The sequence below is a fragment of the Panthera pardus genome, unplaced genomic scaffold (genome assembly GCF_024362965.1).
Source record: "Panthera pardus isolate Hobbes unplaced genomic scaffold, ASM2436296v1 HiC_scaffold_24, whole genome shotgun sequence".
NCBI lineage: Eukaryota > Metazoa > Chordata > Mammalia > Carnivora > Felidae > Panthera > Panthera pardus.
The window spans coordinates 32499150-32520557 of record NW_026526810.1 but is presented as its reverse complement, the minus strand read 5'-3'; the positions used below and the strand labels follow the sequence as shown (position 1 = coordinate 32520557).

The following is a 21408-nucleotide window of genomic DNA, read 5'->3' as shown; positions in this document are numbered from 1 at the left end:
CTGTGGGGCTTGAACCCATGAACTATGAGATCATGACCTGAGCCAAAGTCAAGAGTCAGATGCTTAGCTGACTGAGCCACCCAAGTGCTCCCATTCAAAGTAATTATTGATAGATATGTTTTATTGCCATTTTATTACTTGTTTCATGGTTATTTCTGGAGATTTTTCTCTGATTCTTTCTTATCTTTCTCTCATGGTTTGTTTATTTCCTTTAGTGATATATTTAGATTTCTTTCTCTTTATTCTTTGCATATTTATTTGTAATTTTTTAAATGTTTATTTTTGGGACAGAGTGTAAGAGGAGGAGGGGCAGAGAGAGAGGGAGACACAGAATCTGAAGCAGGCTCCAGGCTCCGAGCTGTCAGCATGCAGTCCAACGCGGGGCTTGAACTCACAAACTGTGAGATCATGACCTGAGCTGAAGTCAGACGCTTAACTGACTGAGCCACCCAGGCGCCCCTATTTGTAAATTTTTTTTTTTTAACATTTATTTATTTTTGAGACATGAGCAGGGGAGGGTCAGAGAGAGAGGGAGACACAGAATCCGAAACAGGCTCCAGGCCATGAGCTGTCAGCCCAGAGCCCGATGCAGGGCTCGAACATACGGACCGCGAGATCATGACCTGAGCCCCGAAGTCGGATGCCCAACCGACTGAGCCACCCAGGCACCCCAGGTGCCCCTATTTGTAATTTTTTATTGTTTACCATTAGGTTTGTATATAACATCTTCTGCATATAGTGGTCTGTATTAAGTTAATGTCTGTTTAAGCTTGAACCCATTCTTTACTCTGGTTCTCTCCATGTTTTTCATATATGTTGTCATATTTTATATCCTCTTTTTTTTTTTTTTTGAAAGCGTGAAAGAGCAGGGTCAAGAGGGAGAGGGCGAGAGAGAGAGAGAGAGAAAGAGAGAGAGAGAGAGAGAGAGAATCCTAAACAGGCTGCACACTCAGCATGGAACCCAATGCAGGGTTCAATCCCATGACTCTGGGATCATGACCTGGGCTGAAATCAAGAGTCGGATGCTTAACCGACTAAGGCACTCAGATGCTCCATCTTTTTTTTTTTTTTTTTTTTTTTTTTTTTTTTTTTTATGAGGTCCTTGACTGATTTTTTTATAGAAGCATTCATTTTTATTGCTTTTGAGTTTCCTATCTTCATACTGTCACTTTTGGTCTTCCTTTTCCATTCACAGAGTCCCCTTTAGTATTTCTTGCAGGGCTGGCTTCATGCTCATGAACTCCTTTAATTTTTTGCTTCTCTGTGAAATTCTTTATTTCTTCTTTTATTTTGAATTTTAACTTTGTTGGATAGAGTATTCTTAGCTGCAGATTTTTCCCCACTTAGCACTTTAAATATATCATGCCAGTTTCTTCTGGCTTGGAGAATTTCTGCTGAAAAATCTGCTGATAGCCTTAGGGATTTTCCCTTATAAGTAATTGTCTTCATTTTCCTTGTTGCTTTTAAGATTTTTTCATTATTACTATATTTTGCCAGTTTAATTATAATATGTCTGGGTGTGGGTCTGTTTTTGTTGATTTTGAGGGGAGTTCTCTGTGCCTCCTGGATCTGAGTATCTGTTTCCTTCCCACATTAGGGAAGGTTTCAGCTATTATTTCTTCAGATAAATTTTCTGTTTCCTGTTCTTCTGGGACTCCTATAATATGAATGTTATTACATTTGATGGAGTCACTGAGTTCCCTAAGTCTATTCTCATGTCCCATAATTCTTCTTTCTCTCCTTTGTTCAGCTTCATTATTTTCCGTTATTTTCTCTTGTCACTAATTCATTCCTCTGCTTCTTCCAGCCTGCTGTTCATTGCATCAAGCCTGTTTCCAATCTTTTTTTATTATACTCTTCATCTCTGATTCTTTTTGAACTCTTTTGTCTCTGTGGTAAGGGTCTCACTGAAGTCTTCCATTCTTTTCTCAAGCCCAGTGAATATCCTTAGGATTGTTGTTTTAAATTCTCCATCAGGCTTGTTACTTATATCTGTTGCACTTAGATCTCTGGTCGTGGCCTTATCTTATTCTTTCATTTGGAATAATTTCCTCTGCCTTGGCATTTTGTCTAAGTCTCTGCCTTCTTCTGTTTGTTAGAAAAGCCAGTTATGTCTACTGCTCCTGAAAGTAATGGCTTTATGAAGAAGAGATCATGTAGTGTCCAGAGCCTGGCACTTCAGGGAGTACCTCTGGTGCTGCATTCAATCTGCTATAGTGTTTTGGCTGCTCTAATCCTCAGGCCAGTCATCTGCAGAGGCTCTCCTTGCCTGCAATGGGCAGTGTTTGGTCCCTGGCCTAAATGTGGTGGGCTTTAACAAGGTGTGCTCTGGTCTGCTTGTAAAATGAGACCTGTCACCACCTCTACCAGAACTAAGGCCCTGCAGAACTCTTTGGTTGGGAGATATGGTATAGATAGGGGTTTGTGCTGATCTAGGGAAGGGGCCCACTGTGCTGGCACTGAGAAGGATGGTCCTACCAGAGCACAGGGAGGTGGGACTTGGTGTAAGCAAGTTAGGTAGCCAGTGTCCATGCTGCACTTTTTCATGCAGGTGGCTCTGTGTTTATTCTGGGGGAGGGGGAATGGCACTAGCCAGCTCCTTTGTTCTCCATCTCTTTGAACAGTGTCTCTCAGGGGCACACTCCAAGAAGGGTAAAGAATCTTCCTTTGTACCCCAGGTGCTCTTCAGATTGCTATTTCCTCACTGTCTGCCCATGGGTTGTTTGTCTGCCTTCTTTCCAGGAGCAGCCTGGATAACTCTGCACTGCAGCCCAGCCCAACCCACTGACACTTCAGATTTCAGGATTTAAGCCTCACTGGTTGCAAAATTCACAAAATTCAACCCCTCTCGCTTTCTAAGCCAATGGCTATGGGGAAATGCTCTCCTGTGTGTTCCTCTGAGTGTTCTTTTCTCTAGCCCTTCTCCACGACCACGTGTCCTTCCCCTCTACAGCACCTGTGATCTGTTTCTCCCCTAAACCACATCTCCACTCTTCCTACCTTCTCCGATGTGGTCTCTACTCTCCCTTTAGTTGTGGAGTTTGTTTTGTCAATCTTCAGGTTGATTTCTGGGGTATTGAGGATGATTTGATAGTTACCTAGCTGTGTTCATGGGACAAGCAAGCCTAGGGTCCTCCTACTCTGCCACCATCATTCCCCCTCTCTGACACTTCCTCTTGATGAAGAGACCAAAAAGCACTTAAGTTCATTCTCCTAAGGCTCCTGTTACACTGTCATCCTTCATCCACTCATTCTACAAACATTTTCAAGACTTTGATCAAAGACATAATTTAATATTTTTTCTCATGACCCCCACATATTGAAAGAGTTTTGCCCACTGCATTTATCAAGTAAAAATTTATTCATTTCCATTTGTAATTAATCAAAAACATATTTGACCACCAGCCAGAGTTCTGATTAGCATGAGAATAGAGTGCTCTCCCAGAGCGAGTCTAATACCAGCCTAAGTTGGGGAGGACCATGGGGAGGGGCACAGCCATGGACATGTAACTGGGGCCCAAGGGTGCAAGAGCACTTGGCTCTGGGGATTCAAACAGACCAGGCTCAGCCACTCACTGCTGATAAAATACAGAGGCAGAGAGAAGAGTGGAAGTGGAACAAGAAAGGAATTTATTTCAGTGAGGCCAACACCAGGAAGACAGTGGACTAGCATCTCCAAAGTGTTGAAAATGCTTGCAGGTTTACGTAAGGCAAATGTGGGACTAAGGTTGGTACACGCAGGTGGGTAGTACAGGTCCATTATTGTCTTGGGGTCAGTCAAGGGTGAGGTCTCGCTGGCACAGAACAGTCCCTATTGCTTGAGGGGATAGTTTTAGTTCCCATCAAGGGATGCTTTGCCCACAGTCTTTTGCCTGAGTCAAGAGATAAGCTGGAAATAATTTAATCAATTAGAAAGTTCAGACTGAGGTCAAAATAGAGGTAGTTGAAGACCTCTTTCAGACATGTTGAAACACCTCCCAACTCCGAGACCACCTTCTCCTTGCTGTGTCCTCAGCCCTAGGCTGGGAACCATTGGCCTCTCATTTGCACACTGTGGGGCAGACAAAAGTTCAGGTAGTACAGTTGTGGCAAGAGGGTGAAAGTGGGTGGGGAGATGTGGGTTCTTGTCCCAGCTGTGTGACCTCCTCCCGTTGCGGGTACCCTCTCCAGGGCTTGATTTCCCCATCTGTCTGGGGATGGCCTGAGTTAGGTAATCTCCAGGTTTCCCTCCAGGCTCTGACTTTTTATGATGCTAAACCCTAGGCTCAGGAAAGTGGAGATAAGAGTGTGACAGAAACAAACAGCCTGTGATTGTAACTGCCCCTGACTTTGGTTCCACAGCTGGTCCCACTAGGCCTGTCAGAGACGCTGCTCCCTATGGAGATGAAAGACCCCACAGGGCCATAGCAGGACCGTATGGTCATGCCAAGATGGCCAGGTTGGACATGCTGGTGCATGCTTATACACATGCACACTTGTACACACACACATCGTGCACACACCTGTGTATAAATACACACAAACGTGCATGTGCCCATTCATCTACAAATGCATGTGCACGCACACACACATATGCACAAACACACTCATCCCAAGTGCTGCATGCTACACAGCACCACCAAGTTTGCAGACCTGCCCTCTTCTCTGCCCTAGCTTGCCAGCTACTATTTCTTGGGGTTTGTCTGTGAGGCTGGGGTGGAGCATCCTGCTGGCCCAGATGTGTCAGCCTCTGTGGGTGGGGCTGAGCCCACAGGTCTGCAGCCTGCTTTTCAAGAGCAGAAATCAGGCACAGGATGCAGGCTTTCCTCTGTAAATGTGCTGCTTTGGGTCTCTGTTGGTTCCCATTTGCTAATATCACATTAATCTTTATTTTCTTCAGTATCGGCCACAGGGTAATGGAACCCAGCAAAATGGGGACTCACATTGCTGATGGGTAGGAGAAGGGGAGAGAGGGAATGAGACGGGGGTGGGGGGGCACGGTGGACAGACAACAGGCAGGTGAGAGCAGCTGACTCCATTTTGGCCCATCATTCACATCTGTATCCCCTCATTTACCCTGCACCCCCTGGGCTCAAGAGATGTTTCTTGAAAGGATAAATTATTGCCTAACTAGATGTGACACAAAGACACAAAAGGAGGGAGGCTGGTAGGAGAGGGGAGATGAATAAACCTAAGCCAGGGAGGACAGGCCTGGCGGGGGGAGCTTTTCTTTTCACATGGTAATTAAAAAGGGGTTGTACTGACACTGTAGGACTTGGTAAGAACATTAAATTATGAACATGGCATTTCTTTTCCTTCCTATTTTCTCTTGAGATAAAATCTGTCCCTGTTATGCTGTGATCCTGGGCGATCTCTCTTAGAGCCTCAGTTTTCCCATCTCTAAGCTGGGCCTTCCTTTCCCTCAAAGGGTCATCATGAAGTGAAATAATGGAATAAGAATGGTGCTTTGGAAAACAAACATATGTGCCTTATTACAGGGATGATGTGCCCACATTACAGTGGAAAGACAGGGCAGCCTGGGTGGCTCATGAACCATGAGATCATGACCTGAGCCAAGATCAAGAGTAGGATACTCAACTGACTGAGCCACCCAAGTGCCCCAACAGTGTTTTATCTAGAGTTTAATTTTTATTTTATTAAAAAAAATTTTTTTTAAATTTTTTAATGTTTATTTCTTTTTGAGACAGAGACGGTGAGAGGGGCAGAGAGAGGGGGGAGACACAGAATCCAAAGCAGGCCCCAGGCTCTGAGCTGTCAGCACAGAGCCTGATATAGGGCTTGAACCCACAAACCCGGGAGATCATGACCTGAGCCGGAGTCAGACGTTTAACCTACTGAGCCACCCAGCGGCCCTTCAGTTTAGTTTTTTTTTAACACTGTTTTATTTTTCATTTAAAAATTTCCCAAATGCTAAGTATTTGTATGCATATGTTTTAGCTTCATTACTTATTGCCTGGTGATTTAAATTTTTTAAAGATTTAGGGGTGCCTGGGTGGTGGTTTGTGAGTTTAAGCCCTGCATCGGGCTCTGTGCTGAAAGCTCAGAGCCTGGAGCCTGCTTCAGATTCTGTGTCTCCCTCTCTCTCTGCCCCTCCCCTGCTCACGCTCTGTCTCTCCCTTTCTCTCAAAAATAAATACACATTAAAAAAAATTTTTTTTTTAATTTTTTTTAAAGATTTAGTTAATGTTCTTGAATAGGTAATACATCCCCAGGGTACACAATTTGCAAGGTTTGCTATGGCTTAGGCAGGTGGGATTCCTGGGTGAGCCTGTGCCTGGCTCACGCATGCATCCTGGGCCCGCTTTGGGCAGAAGCAAAGGGTGGGAACTTGAGTGGGGTTTTGGCCCAGAAACAGCAGGTTCACTCCCAGCCCTGGCTCCAGGGGCACTGTCCAGCCTGGCCAAGGAGAACTGGAGGGTCAGAGAAACAGGTAGACAGGGACCAGGGAAAAAGAAGGACACAGGGAAACAAGAAAAAGGCCCGGTGAGTGTTAAAAAGAAGACAACAGGCCCATAATAGAGTCATTTATGCCAAGCCCCTCATCACCAAACCAAGACTTAACTTACAGTTTTGGCTCTCCTAGAAATGCAATCTTAAACCGGTCAATCAGAAATTATCAGATCAGCACTAGTGAGGTCATCTGCTTGATAGATAGACCCCTGTTATCTCCTAAAAGATAGGGACTTTGCCACAACCAATCCAGATTTTTGCTAGTGTAACTTCTTTGTTCCCACACTCTTCTCCCTATAAAAGTTCATTTTTTATAGCTCCTGAGAGCTCCTTTCTATCTGCTAGATTAGATGCCACTCTGTTCATAAATCATTGAAGAAAGCCAGTAAGAGGGACACCTGGCTGGCTCAGTCAGTAGAGCATGCAACTCTTGATTTTGGGATGGTGAGTTCAAGCCTCATGTTGGGCATGGAGATTACTTAAGAAAATAGAAAGGGAGTGAGAGAGAGGAGGAAAAGAAAAGAAAAAAGAAAAGAAAAGAGAAAAAGCCAGTAAGAGGTTGAGAATGTTCTCTGTTGTGGGTGCCTGGCTGGCTCAGTTAGAAGAGCATGTGACTCTTGATCTCAGGGTCACAAATTAGATCCCACATTGGGTACAGAAATTACTTAAAACAGAATGTACTCAGTTGAATTTTGTTTTTTAACTAGATGATAATTCCAACTTGGAAACAAGAATATCTAGAGATTCAATCATTTCTAAACCAGCTAAAATCAATGGATGGGGCTTGTTGGGATTGAACTAGGTGTTTACCAATAGGAAAAGCTCCTAGGATCTCTTTTATTTTTAAATTGTGGTAATATTGGTATATAATATTGTATGTTTCATGTATATAACGTTATAATTTGACTTTTTGGTTAGGGGGTTGGAGAGAGAGAGGGAGAGGGAGAGAGAATCTTAAGCAGGCTCCACTCCTAGCATGGAGCCCAATGTAGGGTTTGATCTCACAACCATGAGATCATGACCTGAGCTGAAATCATGAGTCAGGCACTTAATCAACTGAGCCACCCGGGCATCCCTATAACCTGACATTTGTATGTGCTACAAAATAATCACCACTCAAAGTCCACTTACCATTATCAGCATACAAGTGAGTCCCTTCACCCATTTTGCTCACCCCCTCCCCACTCCCTTTCCCCTCTGGTAACAACCAGTCTGTTCTCTGTATCTATGAGTTTGTTTTTGTTTTGTTTATTTGTTTTAGATTCCACATATGAGTGAAATTATATGGTATTTGTCTTTCTCTGACTTTTATTTCACTTAGCATAATAACTTCAAGGTCCATCCATGTTGTCACAAATGGCAAGATTGCATTCTTTTTTATTACTTTTATATTACTCAGCTGTAATATTCCATTGTATGTATGAATATATGTATGTGTATATGTGTGTGTGTGTGTATCCTTCCATCTTTGGATCAATAGATAAAGAAGATGTCATATATATATATGTGAATATGAATAGACATTTAGGTTGTTTCCATTTTTTTGGTGTAAATAATGCTGCAGTGAACACAGGGGTCAGGTATCTTTTTGAGTTAGTGTTTTCATTTTCTTTGGATAAATACCCAGAAATAGAAAAGCTGGATCATATGGTAGTTCTATTTTTTTTTTTTTTAAAGGAGTCTCCTTCCTGTTTTCCATAGTGGCTACACCAGTTCACATTCCCACCAACAGCATATGAGGGTTCTGTTTTCTCTCTATCCTCTTCAGCACTTGTTGTTTCTTGTCTTTTGGTAACACCCATTCCACCCTTTCTAACCAGTGTGAGGTGATAGTTCATTTTGGTTTTGAATTCCCTGATAATTTCCCTAATAAATTAGTGATGTTGAGCATCTTTTGATGTGCCTGTTGGCCATCTATATGCCTTCTTTGGAGAAATGTCTATTCAGGTCTTCTGCCTGTTTTTTTGTTTTTTTTTTAATGTTTATTTGAGAGAGAGAGAGAGACAGAGTGTGAGTGGGGGGTGAGGGTTGCAGAGGGAGAGGGAGACACAGAATCTGAAGCAGGCCCCAGGCTCTGAGCTGTCAACACAAAGCTTGACGCAGGGCTTGAACCCACGAACCATGAGATCATGACCTGAGCCAAAGTTGAACACTTAACCAGCTGAGCCACCCAGGCACCCTGTTTTGTTTTGTTTTGTTTTTAAGTTAATTATTTTTTTTGAGAGAGAGACAGCCTGAGTGGGGGAGGGGCAGAGAGGGAGAGAGAGAGAATCCTAAGCAGTCTCCATGTTGTCAGTTGCAGAGCCTGATTCAGGGCTCAAACTCATGAACTGTGAGATCATGACCTGAGCCCAAACCAAGAGTCAGAGATTTAACCCACTGAGCTACTCAGGCACTCCCCTCTGTCCATGTTTTGATTGGATTGCTTGTTTTTTTTTTGCTGCTGAGTTATATGAGTTCTTGTCAGATATGATTTGAAAAAAATCTTAGACCATTCAGTAGGTTGTCTTTTTCATTGTGATGATGGTTTATTTTGCTTTGTGGAAGCCTTTTATTTGATATAGTCCCATTCTGGTTTTGCTTCCCTTGCCTTTGGAGTCAGATCCACAAAAAAGTCAGTAAGATTGATGTCAAGAAGCTTACTGCCTATGTTTTCTTTGAGGAATTTTATGGTTTCAGGTCTTACATTCAAATCTTTAATCCATTTTGAGTTAATTTTTGTGTATGTTGTAAAATAGTGGAATACTTCCATTCTTTGCATTCTGGCTGTCCAGTTTTCCCAACACATTTGTTGAGGAGACTGCCTTTTTTCCATTGTATGTTTTTGGCTTCTTTGTCATAAATTAATTGTCCATATATATGTGGTTTTAACTCTGGCTCTCAATTCTGTTCCATTGATCCATGCATCTGTTCTCCTGCCAAACCCTATCATTTTGGCTACTAGAGCTCTATAAGTATAGTTTGAAAGCAGAGAATGAGATTTCCGAACCTCCAGGTTTGTTCTTCTTTCTCAAGATTGCTTTTGCTATTTAGGATCTTTTGTGGTTCCAGACAAATTTTAGAATTATTCTAGTTTTGTGAAAAATTCCCTTGGAATTTTGCTAGGAATTGCATTGAATCTGTAGGTTGCTTACACTAGTATAGACATTCTAAAAATGTTAATTCTTCTGATCCATGCACACGGAATATTTTTCTATTTATTTGTGTCTTCTTCAATTTCTTTCATCAGTGTCTTATAGTTTTCAGAATACAGGTCTTTCGCTTCTTAAATTTACTCCTAGGTATTTTATTCTTTTTGATGTAATTGTAAATGGGATTGTTTTCCTAGTTTTTCTGGTTTCTCTTTCTAGTAGTTCATTATTACTGTATAGAAATGTCTCAGATTTCTGTATTTTTATTTTGTATCCTGCAACCAAATTCATTTATTCTTTTTTTTAATGTTTATTTATTTATTTTGAGAGCGAGTGTGTGCAAGCACGCACATGCACGCATGTGTCACTGGGGGAGAGGTAGAGAGAGAGGGAGAAAGAGCAAGTCCCAGGCAGGCTCTGCACTGTCAGCACAGAGCTTGGTGTGGGGCTCGAACTTACATACCATGAGATCATGACCTGAGCCAAAGTCACGTGCTTAACCAACTGAGCCATTCAGGTACCCCTGAGTTCATTTATTAGTTCTAACAGTTTTATAGTGGAGTCTTTTGGGTTTTCTATTTATAGTATTATGTCATTTGCAAATAGTGACACTTTTATTTCTTCTTTTCCAATTTGGATGCCTTTTATATCTTTTTCTTGCCAAATTGCTATGGCTAGGACCCTCCCCCCTTTTTTTTTAATGTTTATTTTTGAGAGACAGGAAGAGACAGAGCACAAGTCGGGGAGGGGCACAGAGAGAAGGAGACACAGAATCTGAAGCAGGCTCCAGGCTCTGAGCTGTCAGCACAGAGCCTGACACGGGGCTTGAACCCATGAACCATGAGACCATGACCTGAGCTGAAGTCAGACACTTAACCAACTGAGCCACTCCAGCACCCCAAGGACTTCTAATATTATGCTGAATAAAAGAGGCAAAAGTGGGCATCCTTGTCTTGTTCCTGATCTTATAGGAAAAGATTTCGGCTTTTCACCATTGAGTATGATGTTAGCTGTCAGTTTGTCACATATGGCCCTTATTATGTTTAGGTACATTCCCTCTCTACCCACATTGTTGAGAGTTTTTTTTTTTATTTATTCTAATGTTTATTTATTTTTGAGAGGGAGAGAATACAAGCAGTGGAGGGGCAGAGAGAGGGAGACAGAGAATCTGAAGCAGGCTCCACGCTGTCAGCACAGAGCCTGACACGGGGCTCGAACCCATGAACTATGAGATCATGACCTTAGCCGAAGTTGGATGCTCAGCTGAGCACCCAGGTGCCTCGAGAGTTTTTATCATAGATGGATGTTGAATTTTGTTAAATGCTTTTGTTCTGCATCTGTTGAGATGACCCTATGATTTTTATCCTTCATTTTGTCAATGTGGTGTATCATATTGATTTACAGAAGTTAAACCACGCTTGCACCAAGGTCCTCAGAGCAGCCGTGGGAGAGAGGAAAGAAAAACAGCCCTGGTCCTATCTTAGACTGCTGGCGGAGAGTAAGGATGCACAGTGTCTTGGGGTGGAGGGAATCATTAGGTGGGCTGGATTAGATTCACAATGCACGTGCCCCACACCCAGCAAATCCTCTCATTTCTGCCGTACAGAAACACATGCTGATGAGCACAGGGAAACAGTGCAAGGATGTTCGTGAAGCACTGGAAATTGGAAACATTGTTTAGCATATCCATATAGGAAAGTCTGTATTCCACAGAAAAAGGCCCGGAAGGATACGCAAAACTGATAATGGTATTATCCCTAGGAGGGAACTGGGCTTGGAATGGTTGAGAGGGAACTTACACAACATTTTTTTTTTTCCCTTTAAACAAGGAGAGGCTCAGTCTCTCAGTTGGTTAAGTATCTGACTCTTGATCTCAGCTCAGGTCATGGTCTCACGGTTTGTGATACCAAGCCCCACGTTGGGCTCTGTGCTGACAGTGTGGAGCCTGCTTAGGATTCTCTCTCTCCCTCCCTCTCTCTGCCCCTCCCCTGCTGGCATGTACACGTGCTCTCTCTCAAAATAAACTTTAAAAATAAACAGACAAGGAGAATGCTTCTGTGTATTGCTTGTTTGAACTAAATCAATACATTTTTCTTACACTTGAGGATGAACCAAGTTGATTGTGAAAGAGGAGGGATTTGGGCAAGAAGAGAAAGCAGAGAGGTTTGGAGGTGAAGGAAGACCATGAGATGATAGGGAGAAAGATGGGTGAAGAGGATATTTAGGACTCTGGTATGTGACCTGCGGTCTAATTCATCCGCTGGCACCTCTTCCAGGTTCTTCAGCAGACTTAAATAGCTTTTCAATTTGTTATTGGACATTGGGCTTTTCTTTCAAATGTAAAACTGAGGTTGCCCCCAAGGCAGGCTGGTGTTATTTGGATTATAGCTTTTTTGACAAATTTTTATGGAGAACTTTCTATGGTGGGCCCTGGACATAGAGACGGCGGTAAGAGCTCCCCAGTGACCTTTACTGCCTTAAGATAAATCACACAATGAGGCAGAAACAGAGGGTTGTGGAGCAGAGGAGGGAGCGTTTATTCTGAGACTTATGAAGGCCTCATGGGGGTGGAGACATGGGTGTTGAGCCTTGACACCAACACGGGAATGTTCCAGCGAGAAGAACTGGGAAAATGTGTCTTGGGCTGTTTGGTGAACTTCCTCCCAAGGTTCTACGTTGTAGTCTGTGGGTCGGAAGAGTCCTAGGAAGCATGTTCCTTTGTGGCCAATGCTAAAGGCACGCCCACCCTGAGAAGCCGCTAGAAGGCCAAGGACAAACATCAGTCTAAGTCCCTCATCACAAACTGTTGGCATCATGGGACTCCAGATGCTAAAATGAATATAGCATCACATGTGAATTGCTTGTGGCAAAAATATTATCTGACTCTCTAGTCAGGAGGAAACATGAGACAAATCCACACCATGGGTCACTCTGCAGGACCACTGACCTTGTCCCTTCAGAAATGTCAGTGTCAGGAAGAGCAGAGAAGGATGGGTCGGTTCTGGGACAACACAGAGTAAAGGGACATGACAGCCAAGAGAGTGTGTGAGCCTTGGTTGGATCCTGCATCTGGGAAACACAGCTAAGGTGGACATTGTTGGGATAACTGAGGACACTGGATAATGGACTATACATTAGATCACAACTTTGAATCTTCTTTCTTTTTCTTTTAATGATGGAAATAAAAAGAACTTTTACATTATGTTGTTTCCCTGGGGTGGGAAGACGCAGGGGAAGAGAACCCATTATTTTACAAGGAGAACAAAAGTTTGGGTTCCAATCCTGGCCCTGCCACTGCCTGCCTATGATAACTGGAACCAGGTGTGTTACCAATCCGAGCCTGTTTCAGTGATGGGAAGCAGGGATTAGATGGTGCCCACCTGGTGAGGCTGTTGAGGGCCAACCTAGTGCACACAGGAGAAGCCTCAGCCAGTGGGTTAACCCATGTCAGGCACCTGGTCACGCTGGTAGCATCCACAGAGTCGATCCCTCCAGGGACTCCCTTCCCCCTGTGGGGGAGAGGCAAATGGGGGTGCGTGTGTACCCCTTTGCATCCCTCTACCACTTCTCCCCCCTTTTCCCAGCCAGCCCAGAATAGGTGCTGTGCTCCCAACTAGAGTTTTCAACCTGAGGGTGCAGCCTAGAAACATGGTTTAGATCCCCTTTGTTGGTTTCCAGCAAATTAAAATTTATCTCTCAGGGAGGAAATGAGGGGGTTGAGGTTTTTTTCTTCTCCTTAATGGGTCCTGATGAAGGAAATGAATGCAGAGAAGGAATCAGAAATACGATCCGCCGCTTGCCGGCTTGGAAAGGTCTGGGGGCTCCCTGAGCCCTCAAAGGGGGCAGCTGGGCACAGGGTGTTTTATTGTATAATTAACCTTGACCCTTCTGGGTTCAAAGAGAAAGGTTAGCTGGAAATAAATCAATAGTCTGGTCTGGTCACTTCAAAGGCTTCAGAACCTGCTGGAAAATTTCATATTGTTTCAGTGTGTAAATTGGAATAGGGTGTGTGATTCTTTTTGAAAGGCTAGGAGGGTTAGGCCTAAAATTGAAATTAATTGTGTATCCACTTCCTTTAATCAAGCAATCAGGAGGCTTTATTGTGTATCTTGTTGCAGGGGCGGGTGGGAAGGCCCTGGAGAAAACACTCAGTGACCTTTGTGTGACCACTGGGCAGGCCTCTAGGACAAAAGGCATCTCTCCAAGCTTAGGAAGCACCTACCCTCCCCAGCAGTGAGCAGTCTTTTATTTGGACATGTCTGGAATTCTTAGAACTACCAAACCATCACCATCCTAATATATAACGTTCATTGAGTACTTACTGTGGCCCAGGTGGCCAGGATTTTTCTAGTTATTTTCTCATTTGATCTTCCCAACAGCCCAATTAGATTAAGTGCCATTATTATCTGTGTCACAGATGAGGAAATGGAGCTTCAGAGGGGCTAAATAGCAAGTCCAGAGCCACTGTGAGGTTTTCAAAGTCTTTTCAGTGCTGTGGCTTAAGGAGTGAAAATAAGAGCCCAGGAACCTGAGCTGCAAATCACCCAGTCTCCTGTCTCTTCCCCAAAGTCTTTGGTAAACATGGCCAGGGCTGGTTTCTCTTAAAGTCTCTCTTGGCTTCATTTCCAGGTCACCTTTCCCCTCTCTCTCCTCTTCCTCCCCCCACTTCCTTCTTTCCTCTCTCCCTCCCTCCCCCCTTCCCTTTGTCTTTGCTTTCCTGCTTTCTAGCTTTCTTTCCACAAGCATTTATTGAGTTAGTGCTACTCCATGTCAGCTCTCCCTGAGTCATAAAGAGATGTAAGACACCATGCTTGTCCTTAGGAAACTCACTTCCTAAGTTCTCCAGGCAAGGATGACAGACATTTTGTGCATATTTGTTGCAGAAGGAAGTAGCTCTGAATGAGAGGGTTAAGCAAGGTGCAGAGGAAGGGCAAAAGCAGAAGTGGTTCTAACTGGAGAGGATCAGGGAAGACATCAGGAGGAGGCAGTGTTTGAAAGGATCTCGAAAAAAGGGACCAGTGGAGTGGGCTCATTCCAGGGTGCGGAAACTTCTTGCGGAAAGGCTTGGAGGCACCATTGTGCATAGTGTGTACTAGAGAAGCCAGGAGTCCAACTTGAAGGATTGGACTCAATGATAGGAGCCAAGAATTAGGCTCTGTTCTGAATAATAATAATAATAATAATAATTAATAGCAACCAAGGTCCTGAATGCCTTATATAACTTACTTGTTTACTGCTCACAACCTGTGAGGTGGGTGCTATCCTTATCCATAGTTTATAGGGGAGGAAATGGTACCAGACGTTAAGGGATATTCACTGGGTCACAGCTGGACAGCGGCTGAGTGGGGATTACAAACCCAAGCCTGTGCTCTTAGCCACTGGATTACACTGCCTCTTGTGAGGGGGCCTTGAATGCTAGGTCAAAGCTGTTGTACTGCTCTGGGAACAATGGGAAGCTATGGCAGGTTCCTGATCTAACCCGCATTTTAGGACATGCCCAACTTTGTCAACCATCCTACTCTTGGGTCTGACATTCCTGGGTCTCTCCTTAATATTCAAAAAGAAAATCATCATCTCAGCCAGTTTAGACCATTCCCTCTCCTCCCTGTCCCTGGGTTCCCCTGCCCCTTTCTCCTCAGTACACAGATAACAAGTCAGCAGACAGGGAGGCCCATGTTCCAGCCCTAGCTCTACAACCTCACTTCTCCAGGCCTCAGTTTCCACTTCTGTTAAACGAAAAGATGACATTAAGTTCAGCCCTGCCCCCCACGAGGCTTAGAGAAGACTCAGATGAGGTGATATGGAGGTATTCTACAAAATGCCACAAGAAATAATAACGGAGGTATCATCTTTATCGTGGGGGCACTCAGGACTCCACAGAGGCTCCATGCAGCCGATGATAGCTTCCTGGCTGCTCAAGCAGCACACCATGTCCTTTTACACTTCTATGCCTTTGCTCCTGCTGTGCCTTCAGCCTCAGAGCCTTTGCCTCCCTCACCATTCCTCTTTGAAGCCTTCCTTAATCCTAGACTTATGTGAATTGTGTTTTCTTTTTAAGTAATCTCTGCACCCAGCATGGGGCTCAAACTCACGGCTGCAAGATCAAGAGTCACATGCTCTTTCTACTGAGCCAGCCAGGGACCCCTGAATTGCATTTTCTTCTGTTTCCACAGCTTGTTGCTGCTATCATCCAAGTATTTGGATAGATTGCAATTATTTTTTTTCAAGCCTGTACAGAAAGTTCACTGAAGGCCTGGTCTGTTTCTCTCTTGTACGGGGTGAGCACATCATAGCAGCTAGCTTCTATCAGACCCAAGTCCCCATAACTGTAATCCTTGCTAATTCCACAGGGTGGCAGCAAACCCCTCCAGTCACAGCCCTTCTCCTGGGAGAGCGGAGCGTCCAGGCTGGGATGTTGTGTCCAGAGACTCCCTCCAGCACATGCATGCCAGGACAGGTGCAGAGGTCCCTTCAAGCTTCCTTCCTTCTTCTTCTTCTTCTTTTTAAAAAGTTTATCTATTCTGAGAGAGGAAGAGAGGGAGAGATAGCGCAAGCAGGGGAGGGGGGGGGAGAGAGAGAGAGAGAAAGAGAGAGAGAGAGAGAGAGAGAGAAAGAGAGAGAGAGAGAGAGAGAGAAAAAATCCAGAGCAGGCTTCATGCTGTCAGCACGAGCCCATCAAGTGGCTACCTCTCATGAACTGTGAGATCATGATCTGAGCCCAAATCAAGAGTTGGCCACTTGCTTACTTTATTCTTTATCCCACTCTTCACCTTCCACTTGGGTCACCTTGCCTTGCCCACCCGTTTCTCTGTATGTAACAATGGGATTATTTGAACACAAACTGCACACTTCCCTTATTACAAACTCATTGAGTCCTTTCAGCTGCTTTTAAATGTTTTAAATGACAGCTTTATTGGGCACCTGGGTGGCTGAGTTCAAGTCCCACATGTAGCTCTCTGCTGTCAGCACAGAGCCTGCATCTGATCCTGTACCCCTCTCTTTCTGTACCTCCTCCACTCACACTCTCTCTCTCTCTCTCTCAAAAATAAGTAAACGTTAAAAAAAATAAATCACAGCCTTATCAAAATGTAATTCATATACCATACAACTTACCCATTACAGTAGGCAACTTGGTAGTTCTTAATATATGGTTGTGCAGCCATTACCATAGAAAATTCTAAAACATTTTCATCACCCCAAAAAGAAACCCTGTGCCAATTAGCAGTCACTCCCCATTTTCCCCTAACCCCTAGCCCTAGGCAACCACTTATATGTTCTCTGTCTCTATAGATTTGCCTACTCTGGACATTTTGTACAAACAGAATCATACACAATACATGGTCCTTTGTGACTAGCTTCTTTTACTTAGCTTAATGTTTTCAAGGTTCATCCTTTTTACTGCTAAATAATATCCTATTGTATGGATATACCACATTTTGTGTATCCATTCATCAGCTGGTGGACATTTAAGTTATTTCCAGTTTTTATCTATCACAGATTTTTTTTTTTTTTTTTTGAGAGAGAGAGAGAGCAAGCAGGAGAGAGGGGCAGCAGGAAAGAGAGAGAATCTTAAGCAGACTCCATGCTCAGCATTGAGTCCAACACAGGGCTCAATCCCACGACCCTGGGATCATGACCTGAGCTGAAACCAAGAGTTGGATGCTCAACTGACCGAGCCACCCAGGAGCCCCATCATAGTTCTTGTAGTTATGAACATCGATGTACAAGTTTTTTTGTAAACTTTTGTTTTTTCATTTTTCTTCAATATATACTTAGGAATAGAACTGCTGGTCATCTAGTAACTCTATGTTCAGCCTTTTGAGGAATAGGCAGACTGCTTTTCACAATAGCTGCACAATTTCACATTCCCACCAGCAGTGTATGAGGGTTCTGATTTCTCCACATCTTCGACAACACTTGATATTACATGACTTTTTTATTCCAGCTATGCTATTAGCAACAAAGTCATATGCCATTGTGGTTTTACTGTTTATTTATTTCATCAATGTGCTTATTGGCCATTTGTGTATCTTCTTTGCAGAAATGTATATTCAGATCCTTTGCCCATTTTTATCTATCTATCTTTTTTTAAGATTTTAAATAATCTTTACACCCATGTGTGGCTTGAACTCATGACCCTGAGATCGAGAGTCGTGTGCACTTCTGACTGAGCTAGCCAAGTGCCCCACCTTTGCCCATTTTTAAATTGGGCTACTTGTCTTTTTATTATTGAGCTATTATTACTGAATCATGAGTTCTTTATATATTCCAGATACAAATCCTTTATCAGAAATATGACGTGCAAATATTTTCTCCCATTCTGTGCTTGTCTTATCATTTTCTTGATGGTTTCATTTGAAACATAAGCATTTTTGATTTTGATGATGCACACTTTATCTGTTGTACCTTTGGCATGATGTCAAGGAAGCTATCACCTAATCCAAGGTTACAAATATGTACATCTATGTTTTCTTCTGTTTTAGCTTTTACATTTAGGTGTTTGCTCCATTTTAATTTCTTTTTACATGGTGTGAGGTAGGGGTCCAAATTCATTCCATTGCATGTGAATATCGACTTGTTCATTTGTTGAAAAGTCTCTTATTCCCCTAAGAACTGTATTGATATCCTTGTCAAAAATCAATTGACCATATATGTGAGTGTTTATTTCTGGGCTCACAATTCTATCTCATTGATCTGTATGTCTGTCCTTATGTCAGTACCCCACTGTCTTCATTACTGTAGCTTTGTAGTAAGTTTTGAAATCAGCAAGTGTGAGTCTTCCAACTTTGTTCTTTGTTCTCAAGATTGTTTTGCTAGTCAAGGTCCATATGAATTTAGGCTTAGCTTATCAGTTTCTGTAAAGAAGCCAACTGAGTTAACAACCCTTTGAGGTAGGAGCATATTATCCCTATTTTACGGATGAGAAAACTGAGGCCTAAAGAAGTTAAGTCATCTGCTTGTGGTCGCGTGATTAGGAAATGGCTGAGCACAGGGTTCAGACCACATCAGCCAGACTCCAGCTGGGCCAGAGCACCACCTTGGCTCCAGAACATACCATGCTTCTCACTAGGAGACAGAGCTCATCATTCTCAACAACAGAGTGTGAGCTCTGGGCTAGCTCCCAGGTAGCTAAAATCTGAGGGTATGTGGCCACTGAGCCACCAGTTAAACTCCAGTTAAAGAAGGACCTCTCTAAGCTGATACCTGAGCAGGGCATGGAAGAGAAATCACTCCTCCCGGGACTCCAGTTCTTCCTCCTCCCACCTCATCCCCAATAATTGGAGGCTTAGTCACGGGAGGAATGACCCCAAGTTTCCAGGTGCAAAACTCCCCTGTTGTTTAACCCAAGATGATACCATGCTAGCCAGGGATTGGCCCAAAGAATTTTTTCTTTGTAACTTCATGACAGTGTCCCCAGCATTCCAGTTAGATGTCCCATTCCTGCATGCCTTCATTCAATAGGTACTAAGTGGGTCCTGGGAACACAAATTCCTATAGTGGGGAGTCAGACTGTGAGGCAAGGAAATAAATGCAGGAAGTTGAACAGCACAGGACATTGGCATTCAGGGGAGAAGGAGCCCCAGGCAGTGAGCATTTTGGAGTGATGGCCAGGACCAGACCCTGCACTGTGGCAATAGGCACACGGCACAGGGTGACACAAGCTGTTTCATGAGAGAGTCACTGGTCCCTTCTGGCTCTGTCATTCTGGGGTCTAGCATCCCAGGCTGGGATGGGGCTGTTGGGCTTGCACCAGCTTCCCCCCTTACTGCACGAGGAGAGGGAACAGGCAGTAGAGAAGCGCCTTTCCAGGCATTCACATGGGCCTGGTTCCCCCCTGCCCCCCGCATTGGCCTCAGGACTGGACACCAGTGTCCATCTTCACTAATAATTGGGATGTGGCCCATATACAGGGCTTGTGTAGGCATCGGGAGCAGCCCTGGGAGCAGCCCCAGCAGCAGCCCCTTCATGCCATGTCCTCTGAGGGGGAGCTTTCCTGCTCACCCAGCCCCCCAGCTCACTTGTTCTCCACTTGTCCCCCAAAGTGGTCCTGAGACAGTTTTAAAACATGTCCATAACTTTGACTCTACTCCCTAAGTCCCCTCCCCTGGAACATGGCCAGGCTTAGTGACTTGATTCTAATGAGTAGAACATGGCAGAAGTGACCCCATGTGACATCCAGGGTTAGATTTGAAATGATGATGTAATTTCTGCCTGGCTCTCTCTAGTTGCTTATCCTTGGATCCCAGCCACCATGCTGTGAGGAAGCCCAGGCCACATGGAGAGGCCACATGCGGGTGTTGGGACCGACAGCCAGCATCAGCCACCAGACATGAGAGCCAGCGGGCCTTCAGATAATTCCAGCCCCAGGCTTCAAGCTGCCACTGCTGATGTCCCCACAACTGTCCCTGCTGAGCCCTGCCCAAACTGCAAAGGTATGAATAAAATAAATGTTAGATTAAGCCATTAAGTTGTGTGGTGGCTTGTTATAGAGCATTAGACAATTGGAGCAGGTTGTAAGTCCTAGCTGCTACTGTTTTCTGCCCAAAGATAGTGTGTGGTGGGGGGAGGATGGGGACGGGTGTTTTCAGCCTGAGGCTGTGGGACTATTTGAGATCAGGACTCAGATTCCAGCCAGGCCCCTCCGGCTTTGACGCCTAGTTCTGTGAATCTTCCTAATTGGAACTCTGCTTCCCTTTACCTTAGCCTGGTTTGGCCTTGTTATACAGGCCCTGCCTATATTTGCATGTAATTTGTATGTAATTTGCATACACCTACATGGGTCATATTAGGTGGTTTTTAAATGTTTCTGGATGTCTCCCGAGGGAAGGTACTGGTATCTTGGACTCTTGGAGGGGAAAGGGACACTGGAGGTTCACCTGTTCTACTCTTACCCCCTGCAGGAGGTTCACCTGGTCTACTCTCACCCCCTGCAGGAGGTTCACCTGGTCTACTCTCACCCCCTGCAGGATCTGCTTGAACAGATGACAAACCCACCATCTTCTCAGGCAGCCCTTGGACGGCTGGTTGTGTTGAAGAATTCCTGTGTTGCAAAGTTCCATGTAAAGAAAGGTGAGGTATTGCGTCTCTATTTGGGCTTAGATCTTTTCTCTGAGAAAATCAGGGCAAATCAACCACTTCCCCTGGAGACTCAGAACAGGTGCTGTGGTGGTCTCAGGCTTCTCTTTCTTGGTTCAGCATCCACAACACCATTTCTGGTCTGACCGTGGGCAGAAGTGCCAGGCCAGGGGCTTTCAAATGAAATCTCATGAAAAGTACAACATGTAAGACATAAAAGTGGAGCTGCTCTGGCTGAGTGTGGGCAGGGAGAGTGGAATCCCCCCGCAGAGAGGTTTGCCCCCCGACCTCTAGCCACAGCTGGAGAAGCCCAGCTTGCAAACCACTAGGCTGGTTTGCTCCTCCCAAAAGGTGCCTCTGGGTACAGATCCCAGCCCTTTAGACCTGCGGAACTTCCCAGGTTGAGCCTTGACTCTCCATTTCTGCAGTAGAGGCAACACGGACATTCTAAGCAGTTGCACTGTTGCCTTCTACTAAGCTTAAGGTCCTCTGAGACCTCCAGATTTTTGTCCGTACAACCACCTTGAAGCCAAATCTCTCTTGGCCTACCCCAAGCTTTGGCAGCTCCAGACACCTGGCTTCAGGAGCCTGGACTGAGGAGCGGACAGGGAGTAATGGAGAGGGCTGGCCACGAGTTCTGGTTGTGTGACCTGGAAAGAATCAGCCAGATGCCATTCTTCAACTTTGGAGTGGAGACGAAAATGGTCCTTTCTGGTAGACAGTGCATGAAAAGTACCTGGTTCAGTACTGG

At 44.4% G+C, this 21408-nt stretch overlaps 1 long non-coding RNA gene across 1 annotated transcript in view; it reads left to right on the top strand.

The window, feature by feature from the left end:
* The window catches only part of LOC109262835 (uncharacterized), a 35222-nt gene that overhangs the window by 12362 nt on the left and 1452 nt on the right, over positions 1–21408 (top strand). The window contains exons 3-4 of the long non-coding RNA XR_008417062.1: positions 19808–20014; positions 20549–20651. This is a non-coding gene — a long non-coding RNA (uncharacterized LOC109262835). The remainder of the gene's footprint in view (positions 1–19807; positions 20015–20548; positions 20652–21408) is intronic.